Below are 25260 nucleotides of genomic sequence, written 5' to 3' on the forward strand. Positions count from 1 at the left end.
ATAGAATGAGAACATCCTTTTCTGGATGTTCTCATTCTGTGTCAACCAAATGGCAGCTTACAGTTCTCAATATATATATAGAAAAACTAACTCATACTGGTAAATACATTGATTCTCTCATCATCACCCTTGGCAGAAATATGGTGTAATCAAATCCTTAGTTGACAGACCTCATAAAATTTGTTTTACAAATTCTCTTTTAAACAAAGAACCGTTTATCATCATGATTATAATTAACTGTTTATAACCAACTACCTTTAGTGCAAATGGTTATTATTATTATTACATCTCCAGGGAGTCCAAAGACTCATCGAGGGAGGGAGGGTGCCCACTCTACAACTCTCCATCAACTACCATCATCGTCAACGGCATCTACCGCCCACTACCACCACCATTTTCACAGACAATCACAAGCATCCATGCCTATGGCAGGATTCGAACCCCGAAGCCTTTTGGCTGGAGATCGGATACGCTAACCACTCAGCCAACCAGGCCGACTTTATAATGTAAAAACTATCGAAAAAATAATCAATAATTATGGCTGGTCCTAACCTTCCTCAAGAAGAAATTATCAGAATTTGTATTCTGTATGTAATGGAATTTCTGAAAAAAATAGCAAGATTACTTCGTCAGACCAATGTACAAGTTGCTTTCCATCCAGTTTGCAAACTTAATACATTCCTAATTCACCAAAAGACAAATATCTTCCTCTATCTTAACCTGGAGTTTATAGAATCCCCTGCTCTTGTGGCTAATGTTATTATGGACAAACTGGTTGATCTGCACAAATTTGCCTGGAAGAACATCAGGAATACATTTCTCTTAACGAACCCAACAAAACCGGTTTAGCAAACCATGCTTTATCTACAAAACATGGAATTCAATGAAACAAACCACAGTGCTACACAATTGTTCCTTTCTTCTAGAAAAACTCTACAAAGAAAGCTGTGAAGCACACATTCACAATCCAAATCTGAACAAAAACGATTGCTTAAAACTTTCTCAATTTTGGGAAATTATATTAACCAATACTCACCATTCATGTATTCCGTAACTGCAAGTAAATATTGTTTATAATTTTAAAAATAATGAATTAACTAAATCAATTTACTGTAATTTATTTTGAATAGCTTTTAATGGAGATGGAGCTATTCTCCTGCAGCCGATATTGCATATAATATCACGTGCTTTCAATTAAATTGTTATTTTTTTGAGTTTTCCTATAACTGTATTGACAATGGCTATGAAATTTAGCCAAAAATTTTACAATAAAAATATTAAACGTGTTTCTAGTATTACTATTTTATAATTAAGTAATATTCACTACTACTGAAAAGATGGAGCATCAAAGAGTCAAATCCAATGTTTAATTTTCATCCTAAAAGAAATACTTAATATTGCTTTTGTAAACTGACACAGTATTTCTGTTAAAATTAATTCCGTCTTATCACTGCAAGGACCACTTAACTTCCCAATTTATAATAATCGCAACATCATTATCAAAAAATTGAAAATTAAAACTTTAAAAATGCTACACACAAAAAGAAAGAAAGTGCAGCTATGTTACAAGAGCATTATATTTTTTGAAGGTGGAGGGGAGAACAAAAGGGATTTAGTTCATTATTCAAACTATAGATATTTGAGATTATAGTTCATTTTCAAACTGTCCACAAGAGAAATTGTTTCAATATAGGTATGCGTAAGCTGTCACGTTTTTTGTAAAAAATTATTAAAGATGGAAACCCAAACTTATGTGATAGCAAATTTATTAGGTATAAAATTTTCACCTATATCAAAGGTCTTCAGTACATTAACAATGGAACACAAAATAAACTGCAATAAAAGAATTTTTTAAAAGTGACATTATAGCATGAATATTATTATTATTATTCAGGCCTCCATGGAGTCAAAAGACTCATCGTGGGAGGTCCTTCCTAAGAACATAAAGTCTGTCAAGACTCATCGAGGGGAGGTTCCCCCTAAGAAACACAAAGTCTATCATACCACTCCTTAAACTCATTGACCGTTCTTGCCCTCACCACTCTATCAGGCAATGCATTCCACGGATCAACCACCCTCCATGCAAAGAAACCACTCACAGTTTCCTTTCGTAACTTCCAGGGATGGCCTCTTCTCATCACTCCTTCCCACTGTTCAACAAGTGAAAGAACTCCCCAGTGTCAATCCTGTAACCACCTCTCAACAGTTTAAAAGTCTCAATCATATCACCTCTCCTTCTTCTATCCGCCAAACTCTGCAGTCCACATTCCCTCAGCTGATTCTCATAACTATCCTTGTACAGTCCTGAGACCATCTTTGTCATCCGTCTTTGTATCTTTTCCACAGTTAATTTATCCCATTCAAATCCTGGGGACCAAATCTGAGAACAATAATCCAAGTGTGGTCTGATCAGAGACTTATACAACGGAATGATAACTCTCTTATCTCTGCAGGTCAGTGTCCTTCTCAAAATTGCAGCAATCCTCTGTGTTACCTTCACCACCTTTGCAATATGTCCCCTAAATTTGAGGTTTCTATCAATCATCAAACCCAGATCTATTATCTCTCCTACTTCCTCCAGTTTAACTCCTCCCATAGAGTATGCAGCGTCCCATCGATGTTTCCCAAACCTCAAGACCTTACATTTTGCTGCATTACACTGACACCCCCATTCATTTGCCCATCTATCTAGCTTATTCAAATCCTCTTGCAGGGCTACCACATCTGCACTATTACTAATAATCCTTCCCAGCTTCGCATCATCTGCTAACAACTGAATATCCCCTTTATATCAATGACACTGGCAATGTCATTGATATAAAAGTTAAACAATACAGGTCCTAGTACTGAGCCCTGTGGGACCCGACTTGTAATCTTCTGTCTCCTTGAAACTGCTCCACCATACACAACTCTCTGATACCTATCAGACAGCCAATCCTGAATCCAGTTGACCAATCTGACATCCAGACCCATGTGCTGCAACTTAAATATCAGCTTATCATGTGGCACCCTGTCAAATGCCTTTGCTAAGTCTAAGAAAATCGCAGTATATGCCTTTCCCTCATCTAATGTTCTTGTAACTTTATTATAAAAGGCTAGCATATTGCTAAAACAAGAGCGCCCTTTCACAAATTCATGTTGACTCTCACAGATAACATTACCCTCATCTGCCCAGTGCTGTATACGGTTCCTCACTACTTTCTCCAAGATCTTAACAACTACTGATGACACACAGACTGGTCTATAATTAGACACTTCCAGTCTGTTACCACCCTTATGCAATGGCACTATCTTACCTTCCTTCTATTCCCTGAGCACCTTTGCCGAAGCCAGACTTTCATTGAAAAGCCAGGTTAAAGGCACTGTCAGTTCCCTAGCACATTCTCTCAAAACTCGTGGTGAAACACCATCCGGTCCCAAAGCTTTATTGACGTCCAGAGTTCTCAGTATCTGAAACACACTCTCCTCCTGTACCTCTAAACTTTGAAGCTGCCCTATCCCTCTAGCATTAAAACTGACTCCTCCAGGATGAAATACTCCAATAAAGTGGTCATTGAACAATTCCACTATGTTCTCTGCATCAGTCACTCTATTCCCATTTTTATCCCACAATATCGTTCTTCCACAGTCATTTCTCCTCCTACTGGCCACATAGCTAAAAAATTCCCTAGGATTTTCTTTGGATCTTAGGGCCAATCTCCTCTCATATTCCAGTTTCGCTTTCCTTACCACACTAGTCACTCTTCTGGCCTGTGTCTTATATTCTTCACGCATCCTCTCTTCACCTGTCTCCTTATATCTCTTCCATAGCCTCTTTTTCACATGCAATTCCTGTTTAATATTGTTTGTCATCCACTTTACTCCAAATTGTGTCCTCTTCTTCACTCGTGGTATACAACTTACCATTGCTGCTAACAGATATTCTTTCACAATTTCCCACGCACTAACGATATCCCGGCCTTCCAATTCCTCCCTCCATGAAACTTCCTGAAGTTGACGTCTAAGACTATTATAATCACCTGGATTATAATTCCACATAAGTTCCCGTCTCTCTGATACTCCTGCATGTCTATTCATTTTCCAAGTCAAAACCATATGGTCACTCTATCCAACTGGTGGGAGATATGTCATCTCAGTTATTATCAACTCTTCTGATGCTATAACCAAATCTAAAACTCTTGAACCTCTTGTTCCCTCTGTTACATGTTGCCTAAGACATTTCTCCCTCAAGAATTCTAGAAATTCCATTCCGCTATTGCTACATGCATCTTCCTCTCTCCAATTTATACTACTGTAGTTAAAATCTCCCATAACAATCATTCTTCTTGCACTTGCCAAACTTAGCTGTCTAAACATCTCCTGGTCCCCATCCTCCGTGCTCCTGGGTCTGTAGCAACACCCCACTAAATATCCTGTCTTCCCTACCTCTACCTCACACCATGACAGGACAGTCAGTAAATTCCTAATTAAAAATAAAATAAAAACTAAATTAATATAATAAGATAATAATCAGGAATTTACAAAAGATTAATACAATAGAAAGTGATTTTTAATTGGTGAATAGTCTGTTTTTTTTCCTGTTTTTCTACGTTTTTGAGTGCTAAATTGTTTCTCTGAATACGAGTGTACTTCAGTGGTTGTTTTTTGGAAGTTAGTTGTTGTCGCGATATAATATATTTTGGTTACCTTCGGAATCGAATGCATAACGGTGGAAGACAAAACGAAGCTAAGTTTTCATTAGAGAATTTAGTTATATTTCATTTTATTTAGTGTACGTAAATGTTTTGTTTTGCTTGTAATTGTTTGTACTTTTTTTTCTATTTATTTAACGTAATTTATTAATTGAATAATTAACGATTACGCTACTCGGCAGTAAGGAATGATGACGGATTCAGCTGCAGTTGCAAGTCGTGTATCGCCAAGTCCTCCGCCATTTAAGAACTCAATTATTAGCAATATCATAAGGGACTTTGTGGCATGCAGTACTTGCGGCATGTATGTGTCTCGGGAATTAGATATGTGGCTTGTGAAAGAGAGCGGAGAGCGTATATGCGCAAAATGCAGGCAGTTGGAGGAAATAAGTGCATTAGAAATATCGATATCCAACTTTGTTGCTCCAGGAACGGGGAATGAATGTAGGAAGACAAGTAGTGTGATAGGAGAGAATGAAAAAAAGATATATATGAATGAGAAAATAATAGTTGATAGTGTGGAAGGTGTGAGTGACTGTGAAAGATTAGGAGATGGTTTTGTTTGGGAGAGTGAATTTAGATTAAGAGTGATTGACCTGCAGAGGGAGATAGATGGGTTGAAAGAGGAGGTAGAATGTCTTGTGAATGAGAGCAGAAGTATGAGAGATAAGATTAGGAGAATGGAAGAGATAAATGCAAGGAGAATCAGAGTAGGAGAGAGAGAGAGAGAGAATTTAGGGAGTATGAGTGAGAGGTATGGGGGTGCTAGAAGAGGAGAGAATGGAAACAGTAGAAGAGAGGGAATGAAAGAGAGATATCGGAATGCTAGCAGACTAGAGGATGGAAACAGTAGGAGAGACAGAATGAGAGAGGGATATGGAAGTGCTAGAAGTGGAGAAAATGGAAACAGTAGGAGAGAGGGAATGAGAGAGATGTATGGGAGTGCTAGAAGAGGAGAGAACGGAAACAGTAGGAGAGAGAGGTATGGGAATGCTAGAAGAGAGAATAGCAGTAGAGGAGAGGGAATGAGAGAGACCTATGGGAATGAAAGAAGAGGACAGAATGGAAATAATAGGAGAGAGGGAATGGTAAGAGGTATCATGTATGGCGACTCAATGATCCGTGGTGTTCAAGATAGGATGCGTGAGGAGTGTTTGCCAGGAGGAGCAATAGAAAGGGTGGCTATGGCAATTAAGAGAGGTGAAAAGGTGGATGAGATGATTGTGATGGTAGGAACGAATGACTTGAGTGGTAATGTAAGTCAGGCAGTGAGAGATACGAGGTTTTTGCTTGAGATTGTACGGAAGAAGACAGAGAGAGGAAAAATAGTATATGTGTTGCCTAGGTATGATAATGATGAGCTGAGCAGAAGAGCGGTGATATTGAATGGCATAATAGCAAGAATGTGTGACAAGAGAGGACTGGTATATGTGGATGCTTGGAGTGTGTTTGAGGAAAGAGGAATTGTATGCGAGGGACCGTTTACATTTGAATGAGGAAGGATGTAGGCATCTGGAGAGATTGCTGTTCTGAACGAGTCAGTGTGTCCCAGGGAGGATGATAGCAGGGGTGGCCTCTTGTGGGAATGGATACTTGGGAGAAGGGAGATGATGTCAGGTAACACTGAGCCCAATGGAGTCTAGAAGGGATAATGCTGGGTATAGAAACAATGGCATTTATATGCTTTATACTAAAGCCAGGAGTATCAGGAACAAGGGAGAGGAATTGGTGGTGCAGATAGCATCAGCCTGGCCAAAAATTATTGGGATCACTGAGACGTGGTTGACAGAAGTGGATATAATAACAGGAATAGAAGTTGCTGGGTATAGCATTTTTCATCAGGATAGGAGGGGAAAGCGTAGTGGTGGGGTACTGCTTATGATAAGTGATGACCTATGTCCTCTAAGAGTGGAGGCTTTGGAAGGAAGTGAGACAAATGATTTTGAGAGCATATGGTGTGAGGTAGAGGTAGGCAAGACAGGATATTTAGTGGGGTGTTGCTACAAACCCAGGAGCACGGAGGATGGGCACCAGGAGATGTTTAGACAGCTAAGTTTGGCAAGTGCAAGAAGAATGATTGTTATGGGAGATTTTAACTACAGTAGTATAAATTGGAGAGAGGAAGATGCATGTAGCAATAGTGGAATGGAATTTCTAGAATTCTTGAGGGAAAAATGTCTTAGGTAACATGTAACAGAGGGAACAAGAGGTTCAAGAGTTTTAGATTTGGTTATAGCATCAGAAGGATAATATTGAATTTTATAATCAGCTACAAAACATATATAATAAAATAAATAAAAATGATTACATAATTTTAGCAGGAGACTTTAATGCAAGAATTGGAAACACGAAAATTAATAATAATATAGGAATACATGGAGAACACACTCTAAACAGAAATGGTAAAAAATTGATCGACTTTGTAGTTTATAATAACCTAAAAATAATGAATTCCTTCTATAAACATAAAGACATACATAAATATACTTGGGCAGCAAGAGGATGGAAATCAATATTAGATTACTTCATATTAAATGAAAAGACATCAAAATTTTCACTAGATGTTAGAGTTCACAGAGGATATGAAATAAGCAGTGACCACTTCCTTGTTAAAATAAAATTAAGATTACCACCTAAATGGCTACAAGTAACAAGAACAGAAAGAAAATTTGAAACATTTGTTTATAAAACTAGACTATTGAATGACACAAATGTACAATGGCTATATGAACAAAGAATTAACCAGTATCTAGATAAAATAAAACAAAATGAAGAAATAGAAATAGAATGGCTTAATATAAAAGCGATACTGGATGCAGCGGCAGGTGAGGGCTTAGGAAAGACCAAAGGGTTCAATAAAAGAAAAAACTGAAGATCTGGGATGATGCAATCAAAGAAATAATCAAAAAGAAAAAAGAAGCCTATCACAAATGGTTAAGCAATGAAAGATTGGAGGATGAAATGGAATATAAAAGAATAAGAGCCATAGCTAAAGGAGAGGTCAGAAAAAGACAGAGAATCATGGAATAAATTTGTTTCTGGTTTAGGGCATGATTTATATAAAATAAGACCCAATGTATATGGGATTTTGAAACACCTGAATGCAGATACCAGGGAAAACATAAAATTAAACACTGAATTGAAATTAGATGAATTTCTAAATTGCTACACAGAACTGTGGACAGACGGATATTTTAAAAAAGACAACTGGCAAACAATTAACGAAAATGAAGGGGAAATAACTGAAGAAGAATTGGAAATCAGCCTGAAAGAAACAAGAAATGGAAAATCATCTGGAGAGGATAAGCTGGGTTCAGGGCTATGTAGATACGCAGGAACAAGATTCAAGGGAAGACTCTTGTTTTTAAATGAGATTTACTCAACTGGTATCCCCCCCAATAGAATGGAAAAAAAGCAATTGTGATTCCTATCTTTGAGAAAGGTAATAGAGATGACCCTAGGGGCTATAGAGGTATCAGTGTACTAAATTCATGTTACAAAATATACAGCAGAATCTTAAATAACAAACTAATGAAATATTCCAGGGGCTTTGTTCTAGAGGTGCAGAATGGATTTGGAAAAGGACGATCATGTATGGACCCAGCCTTCTGCCTAAAATTAATAATAGAGAAAAGGGGAGAATATAGTTTAGAAACACATATTGCATTTGTTGACTTTGAAAAAGCATTTGACAGAGTTAAAAGAGACATATTATTTAGCATATTGAAAGAGGGACAAATGCCAAATGGTATCCTAAGGGCTGTCACAGGTATATATGAAGATGATCAGGTGCAAATAGGGTTAGGTCATGGGCTATCATATACAAGAGAGATAAACCGGGGGATCCGACAGGGATGTCCCCTCTCAGCAACTCTTTTTGATATCTACTTGAATGAAATAGTAATAAAATGGAGTAAAAATTTACATCAAGGAATTAAACTTTCACCTACAGTTAACTTAAACACTCTCCTCTTTGCAGACGACCAAATGGTGATTACAAATTCTGAAGATAACTTACAGAAAGCTATTTTAAATCTAGATGACATATCCAAGGATTATGGTGTGATAATATCAGCGGAAAGATCAAAGACTATGGCCTTTAAGGGACAAGATCCAGCAGGAACTAGAATAGTATTGGATAACAAGATCTTAGAAAAGGTGAATTCATTTGACTACCTGGGATGTATGATCACTTATGAAAATGAAGGGGATATAAACATAGGAATTGCAAAATGTTTAGAAATAACAGGAGTGATTGACTCTATATTTGAACCGGGCCTAGTTCAAGGGCAAACCAGGCTGGAAGTATACAATGCATTGGCCCTACCGGTCTTAATGTATGGAAGCGAAATCTGGACAATGAAACAAAAAGACAAACAAAGATTGACAACAGCAGAAGTGAAGTTTATGAGAAGGACTGCAAAGTATGTCCTATTTGATCACAGGGGAAGCGAAGATACTGTGAAGGAATTAAGCCAGGAACCAGTAATTGAGGAAGTTAAAAGATATAAACATGGATGGATGGAGCACGTTCAGAGAATGAAAACGGAGAGATTACCAAAGCAGGCCTTGAAGTACAGGCCATTAAGAAAAGGAAAACCAGGACGTCCTCTTAAACGATTCAACGATGACTTCTAAGGCCGGAACAGGCCATACTAGGCCTAAATCCTTGATACGTATGATGATGATGATCAGAAGAGTTGATAATAACTGAGATGACATCTCTCCCACCAGTTGGAGAGAGTGACCATATGGTTTTGACTTGGAAAATGAATAGACATGCAGGAGTATCAAAGAGATGGGAACTTATGTGGAATTATAATGCAGGTGATTATAATAGTCTAAGACGTCAACTTCGGAAAGTTTCATGGAGGGAGGAATTGGAAGGCCGGGATATCGTTAGTCCGTGGGAAATTGTGAAAGAATATCTGTTAGCAGCAATGGTGAAGAGGACACAATTTGGAGTAAAGTGGATGACAAACAATATTAAACAGGAATTGCATGTGAAAAAGAGGCCATGGAAGAGATATAAGGAGACAGGTGAAGAGAGGATGCGTGAAGAATATAAGACACAGGCCAGAAGAGTGACTAGTGTGGTAAGGAAAGCGAAACTGGAATACGAGAGGAAATTGGCCATAAGATCCAAAGAAAATCCTAGGGAATTTTTCAGTTATGTGGCCAGTAGGAGGAGAAATGACTGTGGAAGAATGATATTGTGGGATAAAAATGGGAATAGAGTGACTGATGCAGAGGACATAGTGGAATTGTTCAATGACCACTTTATTGGAGTATTTCATCCTGGAGGAGTCAGTTTTAATGCTAGAGGGATAGGGCAGGTTCAAGGTTTAGAGGTACAGGAGGAGTGTGTTTCAGATACTGAGAACTCTGGATGTCAATAAAGCTTTGGGACTGGATGGTATTTCACCATGAGTTTTGAGAGAATGTGCTAGGGAACTGACAGTGCCTTTAACCTGGCTTTTCAATGAAAGTCTGGCTTCGGCAAAGGTGCCCAGGGAATGGAAGGAAGGTAAGATAGTGCCATTGCATAAGGGTGGTAACAGACTGGAAGTGTCTAATTATAGACCTGTCTGTGTGTCATCAGTAGTTGTCAAGATCTTGGAGAAAGTAGTGAGGGACAGTATACAGCACTGGGCAGATGAGGGTAATGTTATCTGTGAGAGTCAACATGGATTTGTGAAAGGGCGCTCTTGTTTTAGCAATATGCTAGCCTTTTATAATCAAGTTACAAGAACATTAGATGAGGGAAAGGCATATACTGCGATTTTCTTAGACTTAGCAAAGGCATTTGACAGGGTGCCACATGATAAGCTGATATTTAAGTTGCAACACATGGGTCTGGATGTCAGATTGGTCAACTGGATTCAGGATTGGCTGTCTGATAGGTATCAGAGAGTTGTGTATGGTGGATCAGTTTCAAGGAGACAGAAGGTTACAAGTGGGGTCCCACAGGGCTCAGTACTAGGACCTATATTGTTTAACCTTTATATCTATGACATTGCCAGTGTCATTGATATAAAGGGGATATTCAGTTGTTAGCGGATGATGCGAAGCTGGGAAGGATTATTAGTAATAGTGCAGATGTGGTAGCCCTGCAAGAGGATTTGAATAAGCTAGATAGATGGGCAAATGAATGGGGGTATCAGTGTAATGCAGCAAAATGTAAGGTCTTGAGGTTTGGGAAACATCGATGGGACGCTGCATACTCTATGGGAGGAGTTAAACTGGAGGAAGTAGGAGAGATAATAGATCTGGGTTTGATGATTGATAGAAACCTCAAATTTAGGGGACATATTACAAAGGTGGTGAAGGTAACACAGAGGATTGCTGCAATTATGAGAAGGACATTGACCTGCAGAGATAAGAGGGTTATCATTCCATTGTATAAGTCTCTGATCAGACCACACTTGGATTATTGTTCTCAGATTTGGTCCCCAGGATTTGAAGGGGATAAATTAACTGTGGAAAAGATACAAAGACGGATGACAAAGATGGTCTCAGGACTGTACAAGGATAGTTATGAGAATCGGCTGAGGGAATGTGGACTGCAGAGTTTGGCGGATAGAAGGAGAGGTGATATGATTGAGACTTTTAAACTGTTGAGAGGTGGTTACAGGGTTGACACTGGGGAGTTCTTTCACTTGGTTGAACAGCGGGAAGGAGTGATGACAAGAGGCCATCCCTGGAAGTTACGAAAGGAAACTGTGAGCAAGAGGGTGAGGAGTGGTTTCTTTGCATGGAGGGTGGTTGAGCTGTGGAATGCATTGCCTGATAGAGTGGTGTGGGCGAGAACGGTCAATGAGTTTAAGGAGTGGTATGATAGACTTTGTGTTTCTTAGGGGGAATCTCCCCTCGATGAGTCTTTTGACTCCATGGAGGCCTGAATAATAATAATAATATAACCAATAAAGGTGATAACCAGAAGCTATCAGATTTGTTTAAGTTTGGTTGGCACAGAAAAGCCTCACAGCTCTCTTTGTATAACCTCATTACAAGGAATCTACTTTTATGTAAGCGTTTCATTTTCTTCAAAAGAGCCACATGTTTAGTTGAGGTGGCATGTTCTTCTAAGTTGGACTGCTTAGGTTCAAGATGCTGAACATATATAGTTTATGTTCCTCACAACAAACAGCTGCAGATCTTCCAGACTGCCCAAAGTAAGACAAACCACAGAAGCAAGAGATCTGGCTTTAGCCCACCAATCTCTAAATCTCCTGAAGATATCTCTTGGATTTCACTTTCGTATATTAAAGTAACGCAAGTAGATTCCTCGTGGAACAGTTATACGAGGAGAGCTGCGACGCTTTTCTACACCAACAGAACTTAAACAGATCTGATGGCCCTCAGTTATCCCTTTTATGGGAAATAATATTCTATCAACATTTTTTAAAATTTTATTTTTAATTAGGAATTTACTGACCATCTGCTGTCGTAAGTTGTAGTAGTGGCACTTTTAAAAATTAATTCTTTTAATGCATTTTATTTTATGTTCCATTGTTAATACAGATGATGCCTCTGATATTTAGGCAAAAATTTTGCATCTAAAAAATTTGCTTTCATATGAGTTTGTGTTTCCGTCTTTAATTTTTTTTACAGAAATAAGCTTCACTTTAGGAGCATATACCTATACATTATTCAATATAAAAACAATAGTAAAAGCATAACTACTTGAAAAATGCCATATAACAATCAATAAAAATTAGCAGGAATTTTTATCCCCCCACCCCACCCCCAAATATGCAATTCTTCATATTGGAAGAAAAATACTGTATTATAATGTGCAGTACTTTCATCAAGTGATAATTCTTTTTTCAGAATCAAAGTGATTTTTTGAAAAAAACAAGAACAAGGCTATTTTCTTGCTATTTTTTGTAAGCAGAGCATCAAAAGTAATTATAAGAATGACAAAAGAATTATTAATATTGCTTTAATTCTATATATGAAGAGGGTTCATCTCATGCATAACAATTTATTTCATCAGTTTATTTCAATTCTTAGAACTTCAATCAGTTTTGATTATGTTCTTTGGTCAAAATGACCTGGATTCCCATCTAGGACATTTAAAAATAGAAGTTTTTAAAAGGAAGGTGAATTAACTAGTCTCATATCGATGTGGAAAGGTTTTTGATCCTGCAACCATGCAAACTGGCCAGGAGAATGCATGTCATTTCCTCCTATCCTTCTCGTCTGTCCTAAGACAGGTTAAGTCCTCTACTAATGAGGGGTTACTGGCATATTAATGCAGCTAGTTCCCCACTTCTCTGCTACATCCCCTAAGGGCGATATTCATGACTGTAATCCGTGGGTGTGTTCACAGGGCTGGTTTGCCTGCTTGGGGGAATGAGAAACCCTAAATAAACTGGGGAAGAAAAAAACCCTGCTGTCCATGCCCAAGACTGGCTAATTTGGCTATTGCTGAGGAAGATCCTTGAGTTCCTCACATCGTCGACGGGAATCAAACCTAGGACACTCCTTTCCCAGGCATATGGTTGCGAAGCACATAGCCACTAGGCTAACCACTCGGACACACATCATTTAAACACAAAAAATTTTCAGGTACAAGACAACCACCTTAACCATAATCTTATGAAAAGGTGTTTGTCTTGTGCCTGAAAATTTTACAAACACCATGGATACTTAGCAGATCCTGTAAGCATCAGATTATTATTGTTATTTCAGTTCGTGAGCAATTTAGAAAACAGGATGATGGACTGCAGCTAAAGTATTTCAGATATCATGCTAGTTATAACGTTAAGTTTAAAGATTTATTTTGTTTTCTGTACAGAAGAAAAACACATTTTTTAAAACATTCAGAACAAGAATGTAAAAGTTTTAAAACTCTAACATAATGAGAATAAGTGTTTCATGAAGAGGACATGTAAAAGGTTCAAGCTAAATAACTGAGAGGAGACTTCCACATAATCTTTTAAGGAACGTGGAAAACCAACCAGAGCTATTGACCTAATATTCAATCCTCACCTTTTCGGTGCATTCCGAGCCACGAACCAACAAGGCTTAGCTGACTTGGGGCCAACCAAACTGTATTTTTACTGGCTTAAACCAAAATACAAAATGATGATACAACATGACGTAATTTCCTGCTGGTTGGGGCAATGCCAGTTAAACAAGGCCCTCTACTGTTTTCATCAGGGAACCACAGTGAACAGTGAAAAAGCTACTGAACAAAATTCATAAACTCTAAATGAACATCATCAGAATTTAAGATTGGCATCATCAACATAAGAAGCATTGATGAAAAAAAAGTGGAGTGGGGAGAAGAATTAGAGAAGTACCAGGTCAATGTAATTGGTGTTACTTAAAGACAGCAATAGGTGATTCTTCTAAATAACTAGTAAAACTATTAACTATCATTCAATAGTTAATAGTTTTAATAGTTATTTAGAATTGCAGTAATGATCAAGGAAAGGAAGGAATAGCTATAGTATTCAACACTAGGACACAAGAATGCATTACTCAAGTAGAGTAATGTGGCATCAAAATAAGGAACTGGACATAAGCATCATTAGACTTGTTTTCACCAATTGTCTCACAAAAGTGAAGGAAGTTTTCACTTTTGAGAAGGCAGATGATACAATGAAAATAAAAACTTGGTCCTTGTTGGATATCTTAACAGTAGAGTAGGAAATGGATACCACATGTATATGTTTGGGGGAAAAGAGTAAAGCTAATAATGGTAAGTATCTGCTGGAATTCTGTTTGGTACAGCACATGTACTAATAACTAATATGTTCCTACATAAAGATATGCACAAATTCACATATAGAAAAGATACAAGAAATAAGTCTCACTGACTTATTACTGACAGTGATATCTTCGATACTGGTTCAAGACACAAGAGTAAATAAAAGAGACTTGAAATAAAAAGGATTTACCATTTAGTTGTAATTGGGATTAAGCTGAAAAAAATAAAATGTTTAAGGAAGTTTTAAAAAAAATCAAAGTCAAACAGCTTTCAGAATTGTGAATTTCAAATCATTCTATGTAGAACATATTTATTTAATACTTAACTAGTTTCATGAAATCACTGTTTCACATCTTCAGGAGATCACAGTAGATAGAAAACAGTTAAGCTATAAAGCAGGTAACATTTCCACTGTTAAATATTTAAAAAAGATTAATAATGGAATGCACAAGTATGCTATGTAATAACTCAATGGTTAGTGGTATTATGCATTCCACTGGTGTCTGCCTGTGTTAGATGTTTCATGACACAGGTCCAACTTGGTATAAGATCATACTTTGCGTTCGTATTGTACTGCTGGGGATATTTTAACATTTCAGATAACTCCTTAAAAGTTCTGGAGTAGAAATTATAATCTATGCAGATCAGTTCAGTTTTGTATTGATCGGTTCAGTTGATTTGTATTTTCTTTTTTTCTCTCTACATCCTTAAAATGCTCTGACATGTGCATCTCTCCCAACCTGCCTGTCTGTCCTACATAACACAAGCACAAGTAATCTTGTAACTATATTTAATTAAGTGGTGGGTCTAAGAAGAAATCTTCTTAAGTGCAAAGAAGGCAACTTTAGTTCCTTGTTAATGTAACTATGAAATCTTGTTCACAAGTGAACAAATGTAAGGGAAAATTATTTTGTAATCTTTTCTTTTTGTTTGGTGGCCTGGGAGGGAAGGGTTTAAATAAGATTTTATAATGTTCTGTTGTAGTCTTATTCAGCCTATTCAAATTGTTCTGAAAGTACTACATATCAGGAGCATTCCAATTACCCTATGTTTGCATCATCAGTAAATAGTTGTATGTTGCCTGCCAAATCCTTCCCAATATACAGATTGAAATACAAATTTACAGATTGAAATATAACTTCATTATACAGCCATTGGATGCAGTGAAATTTTATAGGTTCAGCTGAGAACCTAGAAATTTTCCAAAAACAGTGGATCATGGACTGATCCCTGTGGTACACCACTAATTACCTTAAATCTTGCAGACTCATTCCTCATATACCACTTTTTGATATGTCAGTCAGCCATCCTCTTATCCACGCTAATATTTTATAATTCAAACCCATATTCTCCAATTTATGCAAGTCTTCCATGCTGTATTCTCAAAAGCAAAATCCAAAAGCATCATGGTGCATCCATTACCCTTGTCTTGTCGTGTTTAGCAGAAACATTATTATAGAATGTGAGCAAGTTGCTAAAACATGACCTTCCCTTAGTAAATCCATGCTGTTCATTGCAAAGCAGAGATTCACTGTCAACCCCTTTCTGAATGCAAGCTCTAACCAATTATTCCAAACTCTTCACCACCACTCCTGAGATACTGATTGGTTGATAGTTGGATATATCACTCTTTGCAATGCCCTGGTGCAATGGGCAGTGCAAAGAGTGATGGAAGGAATAGCCAGTTCAGCTGAACACTCTTTTAGGCCCCCTGCTGATATCCCATCAGTCCCTATTGCTGAATTGTTATTCAGTTTGTGCAACAGCTCTAGTACCTCCTCTTCATACACATGACTTTCTTCATTCAGTGAAGAGGTAGCAGTGAACTCAATTTTACATACACCAATTTAATGGCTTTTAGCAAAATGGACACTCATTAGTTGAACACCCTCTTCTACATCTGTCACCCTCACAATCTGCATTCAGAAAAGTTATTCTTTCATATTCATTCTTTGTTTTACTTGCAGCATTTTGATAGAATTCTTATGGGTGGTCTTTAGCTTGCAGAGCCAGTTTCTTTTCATCCTCAGACTTAGCTTTCCGTACAACAGTTGTGACTATTCTAGCCTGCTGCTTATAATTTTCGTAACAGACATCATCCTTATGTACATAGTATTCCTTCCACATCATCCGTTTCTTATGAATCTCTTGCTTAATAAGACTGCACATCCATTTGATTCCTACCCTATTTATTCTTTAAACTCTCGGGACACATTCTGATATTGCATCATTTAAGTATTTTTTAAATGCTTCCCATGCACTGTCGGTATTCTTCCCATCCAGCAACTGATATCATTCCACTGCACTCGGTATAGTTCTTAGTTGGTCATAGTTTTCTACTTTAGTTCTGCATGTAACTTTTTTTTTTTCAATGGAACATTCATAAACTTAGTTACTTCCCAAGTGAGTACTGCAGAATTACTGTAACCAATTGGAAGCAGAATAGTTGTCTTTAACTGAAATACTCTCTTACACTATAATTAAATCTAACACTCTTTGATTTCAAGTTCCTTCTATCACATGCTGCTTAAGAAAGCTGTCTCACAACAGCTCAATAAATCCAGTCTCATTATTCTCATGAGATTTTACTACTACCCAATCAATATTTGGATAATTAAAGTCTACCATTATGATTACTCATTTTGTGCCCACTGTCCCTATTTGATGATGCATTTGTTCATCACTAGCAACCGATCCACCAGGTCTGCAACAACACCCCACTACGTAATTGATCTTGTTAGATTCCACCTCACACCAGATTTCTTTGTTTTACTTGCAGCATTTTGATAGAAGTGAACTAGCATGAGGATCTCACACAGACTGGGGAAAGTTCAGTGGCTACATCTCTGTGGGCTGCCAAGTAGCAACAAGTAGTGTAGAAACAGTGCAGGAGCTGTGCAAGATCCTCATGGCATCTGGGAGTGTGGGGGGAAAAGGAGGAGGAGATAGTAAACCCAAAGTTGTGCCAAGCTTTGCTGAAATGCTAATGAAAGTAAAAGCTTTCTTTTGTGCACACAGTATGAGTGACGGTGATCGGTGATCATGAAAGCGTTCTAGGCCTTGAAAGATTATACTTTGAAGTGAGGTGTAAAGTTTGTACAAAACAAATATCAATCAAAGATTTTTTCAGCAAGAAGAAGTGTTTTAAATATAGTGTAATATATCATATACTGTATTTCAGTGAATAATAATCATTAACTTGTTCTTATCTATAATTTTTAATGGTTTCCCGATACTATCATTTTTCCATATATATTGTTTTTGTTCTCCATTCCCCCTATAAAACAATGACTCGAGGTTTCACTGTAATTTGATTAAAGACCTGGTTAACTAGTCTGAGGATATCAAAAAGCATCTCATTTCTACACACCCCTAGTGCCAAGAAACTGTGGAGTTCCAAAAATACACAAGCAAGGCATACAAACGACTAAAATCCATTGCAGATGCATGACATTCTCCAACTTAATTGTTATCCAGACATCTTGCAAAACCCTGATTGGCTGAGTGGTTAGCATATCCGATCTCCAACCAACAAGTCACGGGTTCAAATTCTGCCATGGGCATGGATGTTTGCGATTGTCTTTAGGTGGGAGATGAATTTCATCACTTGGTGTGAGACCACCACCCTAGTTATTGGGAGGCCTGAAGTGGCTTGAAAAAGTTCCATGTTTGGTTTCTAGAGTAAGGTTTCCAGACTACGTAAAAAAAATAAAATAATATAAAAAATGTATCAAATAAAAAAAAAGAAAAAAAAAAATCTTTAGCTCACTTGTGGTACTAATATATTATAGGCTTATATAACCTTTCATGAGTGGGAATCAGATGATAAAAAAAAAAACCTGGCATATTTTATCGAATATTTCAATTGTAGACATCACCAATCTCTTCAGCAAGAGCAGAAACTATGAGTACAATTATTTCAAGATTTCCATTCTTGGAGATCCACTTCTTCAAATTTCAAGACAAATTTTACAACCAGAAACGACACCACATGACTAAAAGTGCAGCTATAGTATGTTGACATTTTCATCATTTGGCCCAACCAACAGATCTTTACTGTTTTTAGATATACTCATAGAGGTATCAGAGCAAAACGAACAGCTACTCAGTTTTATAAGAAGCCAACTGACACCGGAAGATACATAATCATCTTCAAATTCCTGATATGTACTCTGAGGTGGGGGGGTTACAGGATTATGATAACGCAGCAACAGAAAAAAAGTTACATCATTACTAACTTCCTATTGACAATTTTCCTCCAAATTAATCTATTATCTGTCATAATTCCAATATTATCAGATCTTATATTTCTGTCTTCTAAGAAGAGTCTTAGAAGACAGAAATATACATTTGTTTTCTGCCATCCTGGGAAAAAAAAACTTTTTTTTTGCTAATCTTTCTTGTCCTATTATGTTTGAATACCAACCAAGAGTAGCTTTGCTAACACATTCCTGAATTCTAACAATGTTAAGTTCTTTCCTAACATCTTTGTTTTTAATATAATACTGCCATTCGATATCATCTGTTCACTCTTCTGATCTTTCTCAGAACTCTCATGGTGGTCTCCAGTTTTGGATCAAGTGTTTTATTTCTAACTCAAATCATGTAAAAAATCTTGTATATAGCAGTTACTGTTTGGAATAATTTCTCTCTTATTCAATATAAATTTATTCAGATAACTTCCCATAATAGCTTTACTAATTCTAGTGGTATAGTAGGAAGTCAACTGAATAAATTTGTATGGACTAAGAGAAAAATAAACCTGAGGTCATGCCATCAAATCCTATTGTCATCCAGCACCAGTGGCAGCTCGTGGCTTGAAATCGTGGGGATGCTGCAACTTTCAAAATATACATACACACTGTAAGTACAGTGTATACATGTTTGGATAAAATATCAAAATTATGGTAAAAATTTTTAAAAAATTAAACATGAAAAAATATTGTTTGTTCCAAAATGTTCCAAAATAAAAACTATAACAAATGTTATGTCTTTAATTGTAATGTCCAAATATTTAAAGAGATGGAGTAAACAAGATAAGCACTATGAACACTCCACTAGCACAAACTGCATATAAACAGTGGAACTAATAAACAAAACTAATAAAATAAACAGTGAATCAAAGTGCTACAAGATGGATTTTTATTATTTTTTATACAAAATAAGAGAATTTTATAGGATTGTTGATGATAAAATTAAATCTTACAAGCAAATATAAATAAATTAATAAATATATTTATATATCGAGAAAAATTGGGGGTGCAGCAGTTCCACAGTGCCTATGCACGAGCCGCCCCTGTCCAGCACAAAAAATTTGGATTATATGAACCCTACAATAAACAGCATACAAAATCTCAAGCAGTATAAACACGAGAGCTAGAAAAGCTCTCAATTTCATTCTCCATTCCTACCCAAGAATGGCTACAAAAGAACAATGATTAATAAAATTTTATGTCAGTCCCTAAGGCTGCACCAAATAAACAAGAAAAATAAGATTATAGATGAGCAGTAATTCTCCCTTACAACTGGTCACTCGTGAATAAATTTCAACATTACTGTGTCAACAAGGTTGATGCAGTTCACATTAAAGATTTCAAGTCATCTTGGGCCTCCAAAAACCTCATTTGCTATTTAAGAAACCTGGTGATTACAAGATAATCTAGACTTGTGGTTTATATTACATAGGACAGACAAGCAGATTAACAGATATGCATATCAGAACATTTCTTTTAAAGACATTAAAAAAGAAAAAATGAAGACATATCAGGATTGGCAGCACACATAACAGAATTCAAACATGAAGTAATGTGGCTATGAACTGATCTATGTAGATTACAATTTTTATTGTAGAACTTTTAAACAGTGCAACAAGAAACAAGGCATGATCTTACGCTAAGTCTGTATCTCTGATCATAAAACATCTAATGCACACAGACATCAGTGAAGTGCACAACACCACTAACCTTCAAGCACAGATGCATATTGTATTGCTAGTCGTTTTATTCACTATTATTTTAGAAAATTAGGGAAGTGAACAGATGGCATCCACAGCAGAATCATCAAAAATTAAGATATGGAGGAAGAAAGGTTCTTCTAAGGAAGAATTTTTCAAGTCATTAAAGTAGGCTTCTGACAAAGCAAATGGAAAGAGTGGTACTTGTTAGAAGTATAAACAAATGAATCTCACCAAATATACAGGAATGTTTGGGGAAAATTTGGAGAAAAGGGCAAAACTAATAATAATAGTATCTATTGAATTTCTTCTCAGGATAATGACTAGTTATTAGTAGTCATTAGTAATAACTAGTCATGACATAAAGATGTGCACAAGTTCATGTGGAGAGAAGATGCAAGAAAAGTCTCATTGACTACATCATTGTTGATAGTGATAACTTAATGCTAGTTCAGTCTTGTCATGATACTGGTTCTTAACCTGAATCAGCATGAAGTTACTTAGTGCTAAGTAGGATAAAAATGTTTACCACATTGAAAAGAACAGCATGTCAGAAAGTTTTAAAAAGAATCACACTTAAGCAGCTTTTAAAGATAAACTGTAAACTGAACCAAACAAACATTATTGAAGAAAAAATGAAACACTTGGGAAAGCAAGAACCAAACCCCCCTTGTGGTCTTAGTGGTAACTGAAGAAAACATTGATTGATGCAGCTAGGGAGGTATGTGGTGAAGTTGCCACAAGAATAGAAAAAAAAAAGAGAACACTACAGTGGACACAAAATGCTAAAAATAGCAATTCTTGACAAGAAGAAAGTATACGAAAAGTTCCTAGTAAATAAGACAGGAGATACCCTAAAAGAATACAGAGAAAAATGTATGAGAACTTATGTGTAAAAGTAGCTAGACAAAAGTCATTGGAAGACTGGTAAGAATACAGAAAATAAATATCAAGAAAGTAGCAAAATGTTCTGTAGTCTTCTGAAAAGCTTAAAAATGGAGGAGAGTAATGTAAAAGTAATCAAAGATAATGGATAAAGATAGTGGAATGCATTGCCTGATGGAGTGGTGAGAGCGAGAACGGTCAATCAGTTTAAGGAGTGGTATGATAGACTTTGTGTTTCTTAAGGCGGACCTCCCACGATGAGTCTTTTGACTCCATGGAGGCCTGAATAATAATAATAAGATGACATGAAAACTGAAGATAAGGATATTCTACATGTCTGGAATAAGTACCTTGAAAAACTATTAAATGAAAGAAGCAGTGATAAAACAGTAGCGGAAAATTTTCAAGAGAAATGTAATAGGAGTATGTAGCTTTTTTCTACCTCATTATACTGATATCAAAAACTTGAAATGCAAAAATGCAGCTGGAATAGATGACTAGAAATGCTTAAATATGGAGTATAAAAGTTTTGCACTGGCTACACTGCATAATTCAGAATGCCTGGTCAGAAGCTCAAATTCCAGATGATGACTGGAGTAGAACTCTCACATAGTTCCCATCTATAAAAAAGGGAATTAAGCTGAATGTGAGAATTACAGAGGAATTTATCTATTAAACGTTCCGGTTAAGATTTATGCCAGTATACTTGAAAAAATGGTTGAGAAAAACTTGAAGAATGAGCTGGGTTCGCACCAAATACAGGTTGTGAAGATCAGATTTTCACTTTCTGAAAATCAGTTGAGAAATCTCGAGAGTATGATAAGGATCTGTACTTAAGTTTTGTAGATATGGAAAAGACATATGGCAAGGTACCTAGAAACCTCTTTTCAAAACACTACAATTACATGAGGTAAATGGAATATTATATAGAACAATACATAGTTCTATATTTAATTTGTAAGTCGGCTGAAGGAAATACAGGAAGATGGTCTGAAGTAAAATCAGAGGTAAGACAAGGATGCACATTATCTCCACTCTTATTCATCATTTATAAGAGTAAGAGTGGAGATAAGAGTGGAGATAATGATGAATAAGAGTGGAGATAATGTGCACTCCACTCTTATAACCACTCTTACTCTTATAAATGATGAATAAGAGTGGAGATAATGTGCACTCTTATCTCCACTCTTATTCATCATTTATATGGATCGCATTATGAAAGAAAGTAGCATTAGGGTGATAAAATTGGAGATGTCAAGCTTAGCTCATTGCTATATGCAGATGAATTGAATAACAGCTTTAACAAATGTGGCATGAAATTGGCAATAAAAAGACCAAAATTATGAAAATAGGCAGGAATATAGAAAACTTCGGCTGCATTCTGAATAGAGAGCCTATAAAACAAGTAAAATATTTCAGCTATTTAGGCACAATTTTAGTGAAGATAAGTTAAATCTGGAAATAAACAACAGAATAAGCAAAGATGGCATGGTAGGTAGCCCACTGAATAAATTTATATGGAATAAGAGAAAAATTAGCCAAAACACCAAACTAGTTATACAAGAGTGTTCAAACCAGTTGTAAGTTATGAAGCTGAGAGGTGGTTTAGAAATATCACTTGATCAAAGACTAGAGACCACAGATATGGGGTTCTGAGAAAAATTAAGAGAGTGAACCGAATGGCATCAATGGCAGAATCATATTAAGAATAAAGCTATTAGAAAGGAACTTGACATTGTTAGCATTTGAGAATATGTAAGCACAGTTCATTGAGGGTGGTATGGCCAATTAAATAGAATGGGTGAGGAAAGGTTAGCAAAACAGGTGTTTGATGCCAAGATGGCAGGAAAGAGACCCAGAGGGAGACCAAAGTCTAGATGGAGTGACTCAATTAGAAGTGCCTTAGAAGCACAAAATGTTAGATAAGACAATATTGGAGTGCTTGCAAGTAAAAGACTAATTTGAAAGCAAATTGGTGATGATAAGAGATCAATAATAATGTAAACTTAATCATGTAGTGCTGACATAATAGTCAGAACATCCCCTGAAGATACATAACAGGAAATAGATAATGATGATGTACAGTTCTTGCTGTTTTTATATAGATTTTCATTCACATACTTTGTTTTCCTTATTATCTGCAAATAATACTGTATCATCTGGGTATTTTATATAATGTAAATTTTGTCTGTTCAATTATTTCCATGTTTTCTGGTTTCAATTTTGAAACTTCTGAAACCATCAAAGTCTGTATGCCAACTCTCCCTCCTCCTCTCTCTCTCTGTGTGTGTGTGTGTGTGTGTGTGTGTGTGTGTGTGTGTGTGTGTGTGTGTGTGTGTGTGTGTGTGTGTGTGTGTGTGTGTGTGTGTGTGTGTGCACGCACACGTTTTACTAGCCAGTTTGTCTACCTGTATGAGACTTGCCAACTTGCCTTCAACTGAAAAGCTCTTATGAAGGTTCTTGACATCCGATAGTATTTGAATCCAGGTCATGTTAACTAGAGCAGCGCTTCCCAAACTGTGGGCCACAGCCCCCTTGGGGGCCGTAGGTTTTGTTGAGGGGGACCGTGAAATAATGAAAACAAATTTTAAATGTTTTAAGACTAAGTAGATTTTTTTTATTTTAAAAGAAATGTATTTAACTTTTATTATTTCTTTTTTTTTATTTTTTATATTTTAATGGAAAAATTCACGCATTGGTGTTGGTTCACAAACTTTGCTTCCTGCGTATTTCGGCGCTTAATGAATATTAGTAAATGTATGCTTATTCATATGTTTCATTTCAAAGCAGTGGTTAATTGTATTTACTTCGAATGCTCTCCAGGGAAGCTCCAAATCTTCCTCTCCCTTTCATCACGCGCTCTTAATCAGGGACTGTTGACATATCAAAACTCGTTTTATATTATCACTGTCATCCGAGCTAGTTTTCTGTTACCAATAAAAGTTTCGCATATACTTCACACTTGAAAAAAAGCTTAAACAAGTTCATGTGGGGAGATAGTAACTCGCTTGCAGTGGTAAACAACACCCCTCCCTAACAGCCGCTATACTGCAGAGGCAATAAAAACAAGTACTTTTATTATGCCAGTGAATAAGGTATGAGGAGTCTGTGTAATATATTTCTCAATAAATAGTGCAATTAGAGACAACTGGGATAAAAACATACTAATTAATGAATCACGTCCTCTCATACAGAAACTATGCTGTATAGACTGAAACAAAACCATATGTTGCATAGGCAAACACAGTATCTAACTAAAAACTATTGTTATTAATTAGATGTGTGTGAGTTCGATTTCCCAAGGCAGCAATAAAATTCAACCGAACGTGTTAAAATTCGTAAAAGTGTTAAAACTAAGTAATATATATCTATAATGAACGTTATGGCAGTTTCACATATGGAATTCGGCTGAAGAGAGTTAGCATTTCAACTCAATTGTCAGCTATGCTTTTATCTTTCGGTTGCGCGATCTTTTGTTAATACCGCACCAATCATATGCACGTTTTAATAACCTGCCTTTGCTGTCTGTTTCGCGTTGGGCTTAATTAGTGTAAAGGGAGAAAAGTCACAAAAGAGAAAAATGTTCCTGGTCCGGGGATTCCCTTATTCTGGTAATATTCACTAATTTCATGTTATCAGTCTGTGGTGTGCCAGTATCGGTAAGTGGTGATATTATTTGATCTATTCTAAGTTAAAAAATTTAACCCTGAGATGGATAAGCGGCTGATAAAAAATAAATAAAAAAATCCTGCGAACAATCAGAAGAAGAAGCAGAAACAGACTCAAAAAAAGGACAGTATTTCGTCTTCAGAACCAAACGGTAAGAGGCAAAAAATGTAATATATGCATTTGATTTTTGCAATATTCGCTGTGTATGTTTTGTATTGAATATAAATACAATAAATATTATAATAATATATCTCTCTATTATGATTTTTTTCGAGGGGGGGGCCGTGAAATATTTTAATTTTTGCAAAGGGAGCCCTGACATCCAGAAGTTTGGGAAGCAC

General features: G+C 36.5%; 1 protein-coding gene across 6 annotated transcripts in view; it reads right to left on the reverse strand.

The window, feature by feature from the left end:
• Window positions 1-25260, reverse strand: part of LOC150105413 (uncharacterized) — a 362599-nt gene that overhangs the window by 3560 nt on the left and 333779 nt on the right. The window lies entirely within an intron of this gene.

This window comes from Typopeltis vanoorti, chromosome 6 (assembly GCF_054136105.1).
Source record: "Typopeltis vanoorti isolate ZY-2024b chromosome 6, IOZ_Tvanoo_1.0, whole genome shotgun sequence".
In the NCBI taxonomy this organism is placed as follows: Eukaryota; Metazoa; Arthropoda; class Arachnida; order Uropygi; family Thelyphonidae; genus Typopeltis; species Typopeltis vanoorti.